We start from the raw sequence: 7,306 nt of genomic DNA, 5'->3' as shown, positions 1-7,306 counted from the left end.
AAAGGTTCGGTACAATATTACTCATAACAACCAGACAATCGGACCCATTCTACCACAACGCGGGCTAAGACAAGGGGACCCTATTTCTCCTTACCTTTTCTTAATCTGTGCTGAGGGGCTATCTGCATCCCTTCAGGCGTTAGAAACACAAGGTTTGATCCACAGGTGTCGCATTGCTAGGTCCGCTCCATCCATCTCTCATCTTTTTTTCGTCGATGACAGTTATTTGTTCTTCAAAGCTAGCAGGGAGGAATGTATGGAGGTTCAGAGCTGTTTAAACCAGTATGAAGCTGCTTCGGGGCAAAAGGTGAATTTTTCTAAATCGTCTATGTCTTTCAGCAAGAATTGCTCCACCAATTTACGACTTGAATTGAGCACTCTGTTGGGAATCCCTTTTGGGTCGAATACTGCTACTTACTTGGGACTCCCCGCGTTAGTAGGAAGATGCAAATCTCAGGTTTTCTAGTATATTGCGGATAGGGTCAAATCCAGAGTCACAAGTTGGAAATCCAAACTTTTATCCCGAGCAGGTAAAGAAATTCTACTTAAGTCAGTGATTCAGGCTCTCCCCTCATATGCTATGAGTTTGTTCTTACTGCCCCAACTACTATGTGCGGATTTAGAGAGGATGATGAATTATTTCTGGTGGGGTTCGTCTGGCTCAAACGAGGGAGGTATTCATTGGAAGTCTTGGGAGAAACTATGTGTGCCAAAATGTGAAGGGGGAATGGGCTTCCGCAAGCTACATCTCTTTAATATTGCCCTCTTAGCTAAACAAGGTTGGCGTTTGCTTACCAACCCGGACTCTTTGGTAGGCCGTGTCTACAAGGCCAGGTACTATCCCTTTACCTCATTTTTAGGAGCACAGGTTGGTACCAAGCCCAGCTTCATCTGGCGCAGCATTCATGCAACTTAGTTATCAGTAGCATCTGGAGCAACGAGAGTGGTAGGGTCAGGGGAATTAATCAACATTTGGGACGAGCCATGGCTCCCGGATCCAGCCAACCCCTATGTGGAGAGCACCCCTCTTACTGGTCTAGGCTGTGAAACAGTAGGGAGTCTCTGGACCGAATCGGGCGACTAGGATCTACAGTTAATTCGAGGAATTTTTGTTGACAGAGATGCTGAGCTTATAAGTAGCATTCCGCTCAGCTTACGGGCTGTCAGTGACTCGTGGGAGTGGTTCTGGGACTCAAGAGGCAAGTTCACGGTCAAAAGTGCTTATCGGCAACTGTGGGCGGACTAGAATAGAGCACAACTGAACTCGGTAAGCGCTGTTATTAATTGGGATTCGGTTTGGTTGCTCAAGGCCCCTCCTAAAGTAAAGAATCTGATTTGGCGAATGCTATCTGGATGCCTCCCATCACTAAAAGCTCTTAATTCCCGGAAGGTTCAGATTAGTAGTGCGTGTCCTATGTGTAATCAAATGGAAGAAGACGACTATCACGCACTAGTCACTTGTCGAAAGGCTAGGTTGTTTTGGTGTTTGACGGGTCTATCGGGGCTGATAGACGGTTGCATAGGTTTCTCCGACTTCTGGCGGAAATTATTGGTTGTCAAACCGGAGGATGTGGACATGGCGGCTGTTGGCTGCTGGTTCCTATGGATAAACAGAAACAACCAGGTATGGAATAAAAAATCTTCTACCCCAATTGTTCTTCACTCTATGGCTGTGTCGTATTTGGCAAATTGGCGCGCTGCTCAAGCCCTTCGCCTTGCTGCTGATGCAACAGACAGACCGTGCGAACAGCATTGGCACCGCCCCTCGAATGGCTGGACCAAATCAAATGTCGATGGGGCGGTTTTTATGGAGAGAAACTGTGCAGGGTTCGGTTTTGTACTTCGGAACAGTGCGGGTGATTTCGTTGTAGCGGGAAACGGTATGCTTCATTGTCGACTGGACCCTTTTTTGGTTGAGGCTATGTCTTGCCGCGAGGCGTTAAGCTGGCTGAAGGAGACGGGTAGACGGAACGTGCTTGTAGATTCTGATTCCCAATTGCTAGTGTATGCTTTACAGCGAGAAACTAGCGGCAATTCAGCTCTTGATCTGATCATTGAAGACTGCAAGTTCTTATTAAAGGAAATTGTCAATGTCTCTATTTCATTTGTTCGTAAAACAGCCAACAGGGCTTCTCATTCTTTAGCCCGTGTTGCTACATCAGGCACAGATAGGATGGTTTGGATTTCTCACCCTCCCCCTTGTATCTGTACGGTTCTACTTTCTGATATATAAAATTCGATTATTCATTGTCGAAAAAAAAAACCTATTTTGGTACCTTCTTTAGGAGATTTTTCAATTAGCTTATTGCTACGTGTTTTTTAAATGACATTTCTATTCTTAATTGCTACTATTTACCTAAACAACACAAATGTTGTTTTGTTTTTTTACGAAAAATAAATTAATAATACGATAAACATATTCATCTAACTATATTTTAGTGGTAAATGTCAATTAATAAATCTAAATTTACTATTATTATTTTAGAAATTATATTTCTATTCAAAATTATTTGAATTAAAATTAACAATTAAACTAATGAATGAATGTTATTGAAAAATTTAAGGAGAATATAAAAATATTAGGTTTTTTAGTTTAGTAAAAGATTAAATTATAAATTAATTGGTATAGTTAGAAAATGTATTAATATTATTAGTAATTCAAGTCTAAAGTTCTTCGTCCAATATTTAGGATTATAGATGAAGATCCTATTATGAACATATGAACCTTCCTTTGGAAATGTCTATTTTTACAATACATCATCATTTAATGTTGTTTTAGGACAACACTTGGTATGTCTCTCGTGCATGCATTAGCGTACAGATCCTCTAGAGTTTGAGGAAACTCCACAAGGTAGAGTTAAGCAAATCTCAGCCCTCCAAATAAATCAACAGTCCAGATTTATCCTAATTAAAATAGAATAATTAACTCCTTTTTCTCTCTATTCCTCACTCTCTTTCACGCACGCATTTCTTCTTCCCCCCCTCTTCCTTCCCTTTCAACTTTCCAGCCACCGTATTTTATGGCCGACCACCACACAGACGCCGGATTTTAATTCCGACGACCACACAGACGCCGAAATTTATCTCCGGCGACCGCACAGGTAGTATTATCAGTTGTTTGCTTTTTTTATTGATTGATTAATTGAAATAGAAATCCCTAATTACATTAGCTTTAATTTTTCATATTAACATTAGCTTTACTGTCAAAGCTTGATTTTTTAATTTACATTAGCTTTAATCCTTAATTGTATTTGATCCAAGCTTATAATCATGTATTATTCCCAATTATACATTAGCTTTAGGAAGGTAACTTTGTTATAAGAGCAACAAGATTATTGATGTAATTCCTATTTTATTGGTGCATTTTGAAAAGGGTGCTGCAATTCCTTTAGTGCCGAGTAGCACATTCATTGCTCCCAAGGAAGATGTTTTCTGCTTTGCTATGGCTCCTACTGATGCTGATATTGGTGTATTTGGGAACTTTGCTCAAAGCAATTTTAGAATTGGATTTGATCTTGATAAGCAGGTCGTTTCTTTTAAACAAACTGATTGTACTAATTGAAATTGAAATCCCCTAATTGACTGCTCTAGTAATTTGATTTCTCCAATTGTTAAGGTATAAATATGGAGATAAGATCTTATATATGTGTTTTTGGTTGAATTATTTACTGTCAAAAGTTTAACACATAATATAAATATTGGTCATTCTCATCTCTTAATTCATCCCATGAACTTATGACCAGTAATAAACTGTTTGTATCATTGTTTTTGGATGAGGTTAGAAGCTCAAAAATTGAAGCTGCGGCAAAATTGCTTAGAAAAGCAGAGAGGCCTCTAATTGTGTTTGGAAAAGGGCAGCTTATACGAGAGCAGAGAATGAACTGAAGATATAATACTATGGCATTATCAATCAACATTTTGGGCCAATTGAATGTATCTATTAATGTTATTGATCTGGAATTAAAATTACTTGAAAATGCTTGGCTTGTAATTATATTTTTAAACTCTAGTAGGAGGCATGGCCAAATTTTCTAATATATTTGGATCCTTTTACTTTGGAATTCAGCTTTCAATTATTATTATTTTCTTACTGGAATTCAGCTTTCAATTATTATTATTTTCTTACTGGAATTCAGCTTTCAATTCTAAGAGTGTAATTTGACAACTAGAACCATTAAGTGGTTAATGTGAACTTGTTTGAGGTAAGGGAATATGATAAAGTATTAACAGCAATTTGTAAGAAACAATAAACAAAGCCTTGTTATTGGATTTCTAAATTTAAGGATCTTAATTTGATGATACCAGAGTTCCATTCAATCCAAAATTTTCAAAAATATGTTGTTAGGAATTAAGGCGATTACAACCGCCTCTACAAAGGGTTAATTTCACCCTTTTTAACTTGTCTTCCATGATCAATAAATCCGGCACAAATTTTAGATATATATTGATTTAACATGTCATTTTCCAACATATAATTTGTAAAAGACATTTATCTCTTGTGTTAAACTCCAAAATGTTGTTGTATTCTTGCAAACTATAGAGCAAAATATAATAACAATGGAAAAAACAAGTTTTGCATATGATACAAAAATTAAAGAAACAAGTTCTTGCATGATGAATTGTACTTAATATCTAAACAAGAAATAATTAAAGCCAAAATAACACCTGAAGCACTATTCAAGAATTTATAATTAAATTAAAAAGCCGAAGTCTTCATCAAACTTGCACCTATGAAATTGTTTCGATGCCAAAGCAACCCAATCCCTTGTGATATTTTGAGCATCAATGACCTACATCCATTTAGAACTTCCATTTAGAATAAGTCAAGTTTTTATCCAGAAAGAGACACACATTGATAAGTAAGATTGTACCTAAGGTATTTTCATTTGGCACATAGCATAAATTAGTCTGGGAATGGAGTTCACTAAAATTTTGTACGTTCATAACCTACAAGAAGTAACTGAAAGATGAAGCATTATTCCCAAAATACAAATTGTTACAGCTGTGGTAAGTTTATACCTGACTTGGAAATGAATTCCCTTTCCACAAAGCACAATAAGGTGGAGTTTCGTGTCTTCCATAAGTTTCAGCCTAGGTTACAAAGCACAAAGCTCATGAAAACATAATAAAAAGAACGTACATTGTTTTATATAATGTATTTTACTATTAATTACCAAGAGTAATTGTGTATAACTACTGCAAGGTCTTTCAAAATTTTGATAGTTGTTCCCAAATGACATAAATTGTTGTTATAAACCATCTGATTTTCTCCTTCCTAATTTAAAGGTTCCATAAGAAAAAATCTGTTAGTAATAAAAAATAATCAAGAATATATTACAACATTTATTCATACATACCTGTGTCAGGATATTTTCTTTATCTGGTTGGTTTGACACATTCTTACATTTTTTTGTCTGATGAAATTTTTCAGTCCAACTTTTCCTTCGCTTACCCCCCTTTTTTCCCGCCTTCGGCTTCAGAGCAATCTTATCAGGAATAAAGGCATGTGTTTCACCTTGCTGTTCATCTTCATTCATTTGTGAAATTATAGGAGCTCCACTCTTTTCTATTTTAAGGTTCAACAATAGCTTCTCAACCTCAACAATCATATTATCCAAGCCATTGTCTACTAATGATGATGATTCCACAAAGTTGGATGCTCTCGAAGCCATTTTCACAAATTTTTGACATAAAGCTTTGTATCTACAAGTAGCATCCAACCGAGGGTCCTCAAGAATAGTCCTCCCAGAAATATCTTTCACCGGTTCAGCCCTTGCTTCTCCTGTCCAACCACTACGCCAAAACCCCCTTCAGACGACGGTTAAAAATCGTTGTCCCGCGAGATATAAATCTGTCACAGGGCTCGCTGCCATCTATTGCACCTTCAGACGACGGTTAGGTTCTGTCATTTGAAGATACTATACATGACATCAGCCTAGTTTCATACTGTCATATGAACATTATTACGATGCATCTTTTTATTTATTAACGTCACTTTTAATGTCATCACATGACATACTAATAATTAAAAATGTCAAGTCGCTATATGGGAAATTGGCATATTGGTATTCGCGGTGACAATTTTTATAATAATTTCTGTCGTAGTAACTTGTATCAGATGACATATGTCTTAATCAATCATGTCAAGAGATTTGTTTTAGATGACAGCGCTAGTGGAAAAATGGCCATTTGCATCGACCGTTTAGGGCCTTTTGCATCGGCCGCAGCCCGATGCAAATGATGTATATTTGCACGCAAATGTTACAATCATTTGCATCGGCCCCTTACAACGGCCGATGCAAATGATTCTTTATTTGCATCGGCCATATTTAAGGGCCGATGCAAATGATTACATTATTTGCACAAATAAATTTATTTAATTTCAATATCCTGCATCTCAGTATCTTGTAACAAATTAAAAAAAATATTTGGATTGAATGGAGCTCGGAAATACATTATATTACTAAGAAACAAATCCCAAATTTTAATAACCATAAGAAAAATTTGTAAATTATATACTATGTAATCATACAATCAAACAAAATTAGGAAATGATAATCATACAACCAAACATTGTAAAAGCTGGCTCAATCAACCCACTCTCCAGATATCCATTTGCAGCTATTGAATACTTCTGCCATTCGATAAATCGAGGAGTCTTGTTGATCTGATTCAAGGTTTCTTCCATTACTTTTGACAAATCAAACACTGGAATGTTGCCTTCTTATGTCACTTTTCTTCCAGTAATTAAAACTTAGAAAGACTCCAAATTGAAAAGGTTTAGATAAACAAAAAGCTACGATCTCCAACATGACAAGGGCATATGATAAAGTAATGATTAAGGAACTAACTAAAAGAAGAGCCACCAACAATGACAAGATCATATACACAGATGTTTTGCATCACGTAACTCTATCAAGCACTGAGTCAGCTGGTTCGCTTGAAGAGCTTTAGCAGCTTTTTGGGTAGCTGTCTAACAATTATTAGTTTCAAAGAAAACATAATAAACTTGAAATTGTTACTGAATCAAGTAAAACCATTTTATGCAATGCACTAATCAGCTCCATTTCAAAGATTACCTTGTACTTTTCAAGGAGAAAGAAAAGAGAGAGAGAGAGAGAGAATCAATACTCGACATCATAAAATGCATAAAATTTTAAAGGTTTTCTAAGAATTCACACCACAAATTCACATGAAACATTTGTTACTTAAATTAGCAAATACGTAAAGTAACAAATCTCAAATATTCATAAAAAATAATATTCAAAAGAGAGCAGTCATTGCTTCAAAAACCACATTAAGGATG

This window comes from Euphorbia lathyris, chromosome 2, assembly GCF_963576675.1.
Source record: "Euphorbia lathyris chromosome 2, ddEupLath1.1, whole genome shotgun sequence".
NCBI classification, from domain to species: Eukaryota; Viridiplantae; Streptophyta; class Magnoliopsida; order Malpighiales; family Euphorbiaceae; genus Euphorbia; species Euphorbia lathyris.
The sequence above is the reverse complement of the archived record's forward strand: the minus strand, read 5'-3'. Positions refer to the sequence as shown.